This window comes from Mastigoproctus giganteus, chromosome 12 (assembly GCF_048544385.1).
Source record: "Mastigoproctus giganteus isolate SK-2022 chromosome 12, ASM4854438v1, whole genome shotgun sequence".
Taxonomy (NCBI): Eukaryota; Metazoa; Arthropoda; class Arachnida; order Uropygi; family Thelyphonidae; genus Mastigoproctus; species Mastigoproctus giganteus.
Window position 1 is genome coordinate 71,792,593 of NC_143586.1, and position 9,892 is coordinate 71,802,484.

Genomic DNA, 9,892 nt, shown 5'->3' on the forward strand with positions numbered 1-9,892 from the left:
CCCTCCAATAGTTTGTCTAGTTCATCCTTTGTTCCAGCAATCAACCACCCATCGTCCAAATCATCGCGCTGTTGATACTACAGAATAATCAAGCGTGTACATAGCCAAAGTCATGGTCGATGTATTATAATGAATTAGTGTAAATTGTAAAGGACATGAAACATGTCTGTGTAGTATATCGATGTGATTACCAGCTGTGTCTAGAGTTTTGTTATTGGAACAAAGTGATATTTAAATTAAAAATGAATATTTTTTTTCCACCATACACTCTCTTTAAATATTAGTGCAGCACCAGAACCATTCAAAATTGGACGTGTCTGTCTTAAAACGAAGTTAGATTTGAATCAATAAAATTAAGTCGCGACAGCCTCCGTGGCGCAATCGGCTAGCGCGTTCGGCTGTTAACCGAAAGGTTGGTGGTTCGAACCCACCCGGGGGCGATACAATTATTTTACCTATCTTTCTTTGCCTTGTAATGTTACTTTTTTTTTTTAACTTTCCATTTGATTCACTGTCGAAGATTGTTGTTGATGAAGAGTTCTAGGAGCATTAACGACTAAGACCACATTGCTCCATACTGTACTATTCTGTTGTCGATTTTCTGTTCGCTGGACGAAAAACCAATTTTCCAGGAGTAAAAACCATGCTACCTTGGCCACGTTGTGAAAAAAAGCCCATGACGTTATCGACGGGACTCGAACTCAGGTCTTTTCCACCCGGTGTGGGGAGGATGGCGATCTTACCAACTGTTAACTATTGAAAATCGCTGTAGGCTATTATTCTGAATTGAAAATCTTGAATTAATTTTATTAAATTTAATTAGCCATTAGTCTTCCACTGTTCTGATTTTGTGTTTTTAAGGTGATCATAATTTTGAAAATATGAAATATTTAATGCTGTTTGGGCTTTTTCATTAAATTATTTCGCTTTTAATCTACTTCATTACCACTGCTTTATTAATCAATTATCACTAGAGGTTATCCGCTATCTAATTAGGACAAGTAAGTGTCGAAGTAGACTGTCATAGCAGTGACTTACCTTTTGTTGACTAAATGGCAGATTAATCTTTCGGGTGATGATCTAGGCAACTCGTGATAAAGGTGAAGTTCGTTTTGCCATCAGTATTGACCATTGTATTTAGCAGCCAGTTTAAATCCTGCCGGCCACAACATTTTGTGGCCGACAGGATTGATGATGCAGATGATGATCGGTAGAGTACTTAACGATTAGCACCGAGCAGAGCTTCTTCAGGTCGACTTAGATAGGCTTCGGGGATGATCAGAAAAGTGGCAGCTGTGTTTTAATCCACAAAAATTCAAGGTCTTACACTAGGGGAATAGAAACTCCGAAACAACTTACACACTTGGAGGTGGAGGGACATCCCTATCTCTACGAGAAAATGTACGATGATTTGGGCAGCGTGTTGCAGATCATTGGAATAAATTGCCTGCAATGGTGAAGCGAAAGAGTTTGGTGAAGTTCAAAGAGGAATTGGGTAGCACGTTTTGGCGAATGAAGAATAGATATTGAGAATGTTTTTAAATAGTGTACCCATTATTATACTAACAGTAAAGAAAATGTAGGATGGTGAGTTAAAAATAAAATGAACTTTTATTTTTTCACAGATATCCGTATCCATTATGTATTTATTGTTTCATATCTGTGTGTGAAATTGCAAATCATGCAATTTCTGAGATATAAGGTTTGCAATATTAGTAGTCACCTTTCCAGATTCATATGCTTTGAGAATCTTCTAAAGACAGTGAATTGGCATCAAAATATATGATACATTTTGTTATAAGGACGATGGTGTATTGTTAAAATGCTTCATGGGCTCCAAGGCAGTTGCGAACATTAACGTGTAATGGGCTCTTGTACCGCCTTGAGTTGCATGATACACTCCCTGCTGTTCAATTTGCTTGTAGAAAGGGATGATGGGGTGCCAATTAACTTCCGTTGGGTGTATAGTCCAGAATATTTATTTCTGTAGTAGTTGAGCAGAATTTTAATTGTCAGTGTAATTGCCATAACAAGATACTGGTTGATATTATATTAATCTTCACATTTCAGTAATTATAAGGCGTGCTTTTATGACAGAAACAAAGGCTCTTTTTTTGTTGTTTTTCTGGCACTATCGGCAACCATTTACCTCCTTGCTTACCTAGCGCCTAGGTCATGTAATTATCGATAGACACCTTTGGCACATTACCCAGTTTAAATTGGGTGGGGTCGGTTGAGAAAGCGAGCTTTGTGGTGCACTAAATTAGCATCCCCGGGGCAATGCCACTCTACAAACATTACTCTAGGGGCAATGCCACTAAATGAAGTCTGCAACTTCTGTCGAATAAAATTTGACAAAGCCAATTCTCAGACTTTTTTAAAATGTTTCTACTGGCAATCAGAAACAAACAAATAAAAGTGTAGAGATTCACACAATACATTTTATTCTTATTTGTCTTTCCTTTGAAATTACTACTTATTACGCTTACTGGTCGCACGTGGCAAAGCCCCTTTTTTTCGGTATACCGATGATAAAGTGAAACACCAAAATTTGATATCTTTTTTTTTTGGATCAGACTAGAAATTGTTTAATGCCATCCCACTCTGGTGACGGGTTGATTGGTGTACCTGCCAGCGGTAGCAGGTAGTCCCGGGTGTTGGCAAACTTTTCCTGTGTGCGCTGTGGCGTTCAAAAGCAGTGACACGAGACTATATATTTATCAGAGCTGGAAATGGTCCTTACAGGTAACAGGCTTAAAGCACTAGAAACCATTAGATTTCACAAGGTACAGTAAACTCTTCCGAGCAACTATTTCTGTGATTAATATTGCCCGTATTTCTCTAATATCTATTCTAAAATGTCATTGGAACACAAAATTATGTTTTATAGGAGTATTTCAGGTATAGTTCCCAATACGGAAACACGAGAGAGAGAGACCTGTTTTTCTAATACGTTTTAACACTTGCTGCATGTAGTTAATTCCTAAGCAATACGGAATAAGTAGGTTACTGTAGAAAGTTGTTGTTATTATAAGTTAGAGCAAATGGTGGTAAGTAGGCCAGCGAGAGTATATGGTGGATAAAATTGTTTCTAAGGAGAACAGGATTCTATTTCAAAGGCACTAATGCTTTTAACTATGGCAGGATTCTCCACTAGGGTGTGAATCGTGTGACTCAACTGTCATCCTTTTATCATTGCAAAAATCGGCTTTTTCAATGAATAGCGGGCCTCTTCCACAGTTACTGTTCTTTTTTTGCCTAAAGCATTTACAGATACACGTGGTGGGTGTGGTTCGAACCACGGCACAGACATTTCTGGGTACATTCCGCATGGTGACCTCCATCACATATAATAGTTGGTCGTACACAAGCGTATTGTGTCCTGTAGCCCACTTTCTTTGTTAAAGTACGGCCTTTATAATGACCGAAGATTTAAAAAAAAAGAAAAAGAGAGAAACCTTCACTTATTGCACCACTGAAACACAGGGAGGGGCTGAACTGTACATATTAAAGCATAATTGTAATCTGTACTTCTCTTCAAATTTTCTGATAAAAAATTTACGTTTATCTAATGATACATTCTCATGTTAGTATGGCAGTTCCTGAGAGTGGGACACGTGAATTGTTTGTGTCTGTGATTGGTCAAAATCAATAGCCTCCAAAAAGTAACCAGTAGACCACCGGTGGCCCACAACAGGATATCGAAATCTGCGAGAATACATTGCCAATATATGTAAAGCATGCTACCACACGCTTTAAATTTGCACAGTATTTCATAGCTTTTTATAGGGGCCCTTGCGCGGTAGCACAGTGGCTATAATCACCGTGATCCCACAACGGGTGAAAAAAGAATGAGTTAGAATCCTATCAATGACGCGAGGAGTTTTTATGGGCTTTCAAAAGTTTATTTTATGGCGATACTAGAGTGTAATTTGCGCGAATGAACTCCCGTCTGTGAGCTAGTATTCTTCTTCTTCATTTTCGCCTTCTTCCTACGTTTATATAGGGTTGGCATTTCCATCCTTAATTCTTTTCCTCCATTCCTCCCTGTCCTAGGCTTCCTTTCTCCTCCATCCTCTCTCTTTTAAATCCTCTGCCACCTTGTCCTTCCATCTCTGCTTAGGTCTCCCCCTCTTCCTCTTCCCTATCACATCAAACTTTTCGCACCTCTTCTCCACATACTCCTCACTTCTTCGTTCCACATGTCCAAGCCACCTCAACCTAGATTTCTGCATTTTTTTTGCTCAGAGGCCCGCCTTAACCGTACCTCTAATGTAGTCATTTCTTATCCTGTCCTTCCTCGTCACACCACACATCCATCTTAGCATCCTCATCTCCGCCACTCCCATCTTCTTCTCCTGGGCCCTTGTAATCGCCCATGTCTCAGCACCGTACGTCAATGCGGGTCTAAACTACAGTTTTATACAATCTTCCCTTCATTCTGCAATTTACTTTCTTATCACAGCACTCCACTCATCTTTCTCCAATTCAACCATCCATTGCACTCTATGCTGTATTTCTGCACTCAATCCTCCATCTCTCTCAACGTTCGATCCCAGATACTTAAATTTCGAAACTGATAGTAGCTTTTCCTCCTGCAGTTTTATAGGACTCTCATATTTTCCATTCAATGCCATATATTCTGTCTTTGTTCTACTTATCCTCATGCTTCTCTCTTCCAACGCTTTCCTCCATTCCTCCAATTTCTTCTCTACCTTTCCTTGGGATGGTTCGCACAGTACTAATATGGACTGTCTATTGTATATAAATAGAACAGGAAAAGCTTAGTTCATTTCAGTCCTCAGCTACTTATCGCGAAAAGTTTGTTCGGAGAGCTGTTAAGTTTCTTATGTTTGAAGCTACACGAGTTTCATACATAACCTATGGAAGGGAGGCTCACAAACCATCGCTCCTCCATCAACTTATGATATTTCCTTGGAGTTTTTCCAGACAATACTTGAAACTGAAGTAAATTTAGAGCCAACATCTCATTCATATGACAGCTGTACGCGAAATATTTTTACTTCTACAAATAAAGTATGCTCTCAGAAATATTCGGACTGACTCTAGTAATATCGAAATAAGCGGGTTTTTATTAAAGAAACTATTAACTCGTGAGAGCACCTTTGTCCTCAATAACACTTATTCTAACGTTAACACAAGAGCGCCAACTAATGCTCACAAAGGTTCCAACAGCCTAACATCTATTAGTTTGGTGTTTATGGAGTTAAAATTGCTTTATAGATTCATTCTCTTTTTTAAAATGTTAGTGGATCGATTAGAACCTCATCCAGTATGACGTTCTTATGGATATTAATTAAATATTAATAAGAAGACTAAGTGCTTTGGATAAAATAAACAGTCTCGTTTTTAGTTCTCCACCTTGGATGAACATAAGCAAATAAAGATGGAGCTGAGTATCCTTAACGAATCAACAACTCATTTTTAGAATCACACGGTGAAACTGAAAAGAAAGCGTGCAGTTGGTGATAGGAGGAAGGAAGGAAATCTAGAATAAAACGAGGTTGTATCAATAGCCTTCAGGGATAAGGCAGTTTAATATTCATTGCAATTTGGCTAAGAGGCATAGGTTCATACACGCTAGTACAAAGCTAATACACGCATATCACTTTTAAGTAATGAATGAATTGAACTGTACATACGGGAAACTCGTTGGTTTACACCGATTGAGGGTGTAAACTCGTTGGTTTACACCCTCAATCGGTGTGGAAAGGAAGGCCGTTGTGGAAGTGGATACAGAAAATTCTCTTCAAGATCAAGGAAAATAGGACAACCGACCAGAATAACAATAAAGAGAATTACAATTATAAAGAGAGAAATATAGCGAAATAAGAAAAAAAAACCAGTAAAAATAAACTTGCTGGCCAGGTAATTATTCTTGGAATTCGATATTAAGCTCATGGGCATATAGAGTAATTGGACAGGAGATAAATGCTTATGCAATCACAGGAGGGATTACTTACTGCTTGGAAAGGGGGTGAAAGATAGCCATTCATAAATGATTAGAACAACAGATATGATGGTTAACGTCCTGTTTCCCCAGCTCAGCTGATTATGTAGCAATGATGGATCCATCGTGGCAGTAATGTTCCTAAAGTTTGTTCTAAGATAAAGGAAACAACCCGGATATGTCAGGAATAATGAATAGGTTTCTAAATGGGAGAAGATGATTTTCAAATGAAATGACACTTAAGATTGAATAGGATGGGTCTTGTCAAGATGTCTTCATTAAAAGGTAAGTAAGAAGAGATGATGGATGATTGGATGAGATACAAGTAAAAGAGTTAAAAGATCGATGATTTTTTTTAGGAATAACGAAACAGTTTCATTTGGAACTGCTAATATCAGTTATGTTAATATTTTCTTTAAAAAACATTGTCCGTTCATTGATGTCGATATCACCATCATCATCAGCTTTTCAATCCACTGCAGGATGAAGGCTTCTCCACCGATGAAGGCCTATACCTACATCAATATCATTGATAAATATACAAAACAACAATAGGCCCAACACCGAACCTTGGGAACACCACTAATAACATGAGTCCATGAAGAGCAGTATCCATTGATTACCACTCTCTGTCTTCTTCCACTCAGCCATCTTTTTATCCATTGTAGCAACTTGCCCTTAATGCCATACTGCTCCAATTTGTACAGTAGTCTTCCATGTGCAACAGTATCAAAAACTTTCCTGGGCAGGTGTTAAGTATATCTGAAGATACATGCTTATCTTCGGGGGCTTAATCGATGCCACATATCTAAAGCTACGTGGCGGAAATATATTGTCGTAATTGCATGAATTCTTAGGTCGATTTGTTGTTCAGAGAGAGATAAAAAAAAACTATGTGATCCTCACCTAAGATCCACTGACTCAGGTGCTTTGTGAAAAGAGCTCATAAAAATTCCTCGAGTCATTGACGGGATTCGAACTCAGCTCTTTTGTACATGTAGTTCCCGTATTAGCCCTAATTATTAGTTCCAGAGGGCAATGTCCCTCTGGATGTTTAAATTTCGATTAGGATTTTTTTTAAAGAAAGAGAAAAAAGTCTGCCTACACCAATTGCTTGTATTTATTGTGGTAGAGGCGAACCATCACGGAAGATGAAGAGATGCTCCTCATTTGCAATCGTTTGTCCAAATTACAATAAAATAACGTCTTCAGAGTTCCGGGCTCAGATCATGAAACCAACATTAAGAACGAGGCTTCCTCAAACTTTACTGGATAATTTTCTTTCTGCTAAACCGGAAACGCCCTAATTTAGTGACTTTGCTAGGAACTAAACGAGCAGTGAGAAAGTGTGTTCAAGCCAGTACTGAAAACTCGATAATGTCTTTAACCAGAATGCAGCTTGGGCCTACAGACAACCTACCATAAAGTAGATCCACTTATCGAGCTTATTTTCACAAATACTAAGTTTTATGCGCGGTGTATTTTATATTTACTGCCCTTGCTGATCTCTGCGAGGTTATGCTCCCTTTTGAAAGCGAAAGAGAATGCTAGAGTGGGGTGGGATGAAATGGATCGGACAGGTTTAGTACGATCGTTATTTACAACATAACCGAGTATTTGTTGTTTAACCCAAACAAGAGTACCTCTAGTTACTCAAGTGGAGTAAGGCATTACAACTGTTGTTATCAAAACAACAAGATCCGTTCGCTGAAGACATTTAGTACACTTTTCACCCAGCATCAAACCGGTTACAAGCGAATTAACCTAAGACCTGTGTTCTTCTTTGCGGAAGACTTGCTTGCCTTGAAAATAGTCCTCAACTGAATATTAAACTATCATTGTAAGATAAGAGAAGAAATGTAGTCACAAATGCAAGAAAGATGAGCGTATGAATCAGCACTTTTAAGTCAACAGTTCAAAGAACAATCTTATGTTTCTTATAACCCGGAACTCCTTTTACTGTTAGTTTATTTTATTTTTTTAGTCTGTTCCATCCTGTAGGCTTTAATATAACGAATAGTTATGCTATCGATGGTCAGCAATCTCTTTGTGGTTGAGGGCCATATTGACAGGTTTGGAATTCTTCGCGAGCCAAATGATTTGTATGGCAGCACTGATCAGGTGGATGGGCACCGTGTAATATTCTTTCAGAGCAGTTTTTGTAAAATACTGAACTTTCCAAGAGGGATTAGTGTAACACAATACCTTAGAATAAGGTTCTGTGGTATTGCGCTGTTCTGTTGTAGAAAGTGAATGAGCCTGGCATGGCCTAATATCGCAACTATGAGAAGAATTATGCCACTGGAAATTTCTTCTAGATTCAAGTGTAGTAAGCCAAAAATTAAGAACAATTCTTTTGTAGAAAGGCAGTGCATTTTCTTAGCATAACCAGCAAATAGTCGATTCCTTCTAGTCCTAGATCTGAGTGAGACCAGAACGAATAGACTATTTGCGTTTTACGGACTGAAATACCGAATAACTCACAGGGAAACTACACTTCCGCCGTTTGAGATGAGCTAAATAAAGTCCCGATTGAAGAGGTCTTTAAGAATTCCACCAGTCTTCGAAGAGATTCAAACCAAGACTTCGCAGTCTTCCGTGACCATTGAAGGCTGCGAAGTAAGGAGCACGAGATGAACCAACAGAGGATTCCTTATGCCTTCCCCCCCAGAACCAGTGTGGGGACGATGGTGATTACAATTCTGTGCTACCGCGCTATCGGTCTAGGGATGTAGTTGTCTACATCCCTAGACCGATTTAATTGGGTTGAGTTGTAAATTTGAAGCCACATAGATAAGCAAGTTGTTTTTAAACTTAAACGTTAGCTCAGCCGCATGTTTCTATGCATTAGTCAGCATTAATAAAACCCTATTTAACACTTAAGAAACATGCACATCTTGCACGTTTTTAAGTGTTAAATAGGATTTTATTAATATTAACTTAAAAGTTGCGTAGACAGGTTTCGGAATGAAGGTGAAAGTTGTCCCTGTTTGTCATACTCGTCGGTAATATTAGTACACGTATACGTGTTAAGCACCTTCTCTTCTAAAATTCTTTTATGTAAATGCTCGGCATTTTTAAGTTTTTTTGTAAATATCCCACAGTGGAGATGTCCCAGTTCCAGCTAAACATCAGAATTTTGATGCGTCCAGCACAGATTCGCATTCTGCTTGTTTCTCAAATAAACACAAGGAATTTGAAGGTGCTGGTGAAGTTGAAGCCACGTCAAAGAAAGCACAACAGTTTACAAAGGTTCAACTGAATGATCTGGTACAGCATTTGGACTAGAGAAATTAAGAAAAGGCTGACCAGACCAGTGATGAGAGCAAATCGACGCACATATGAACAAACTGAAAACAAGGAAAGATACAACGCGCATGTTCCACTATATGTACATAAACGATTGCTACTCATTGGCAAACAGTAAGATATGAAGTCCTCTTAAGATTGCAGACAGGATGCCAGGACAACTGAAGAGGGTTTTGTCAATGATATACAGAAACTTTGCTAGCAGGAATAAGGAGATGATTATCCCCTTGTACAAGGCCGTGGTTAGGCCGCATCTTGAGTTCTGCATACAGGTCTAGAGGCCTCTTTTTAAGAACCCTATTGATGTCATACATATGTATACAATCTGACAATCCATTATTAAAAAATAATAAAAATAAAACTTCTGTGTCCGTTTTTCCTACCATTACCAAAACTAATATGGAAAACGCATATAATAATCACACTGTAATATAGGTTATATGCAGTATTATGCACTTATATACAGTAATATGCACTTTAATATAGGTATCTTATTCTACATACAGTTTTCTTCCTTTAAAATAAAATTTCAGCAGAATGCTTCTGAGTTGCCTTGAATTAGCACGATGCTAAGGCCCCCATGAAACAATATTAGGTCACGTTTATAAATAT

At 38.3% G+C, this 9,892-nt stretch overlaps 1 non-coding gene across 1 annotated transcript; it reads left to right on the forward strand.

Annotated features, from left to right (window-relative positions):
* The first annotated feature begins 366 nt into the window (after nt 1-366).
* TRNAN-GUU (transfer RNA asparagine (anticodon GUU)) lies at nt 367-440 on the forward strand. The gene has a single exon. It is a non-coding gene; the product is annotated as a tRNA-Asn (tRNA).
* Nucleotides 441-9,892: the final 9,452 nt, after the last annotated feature.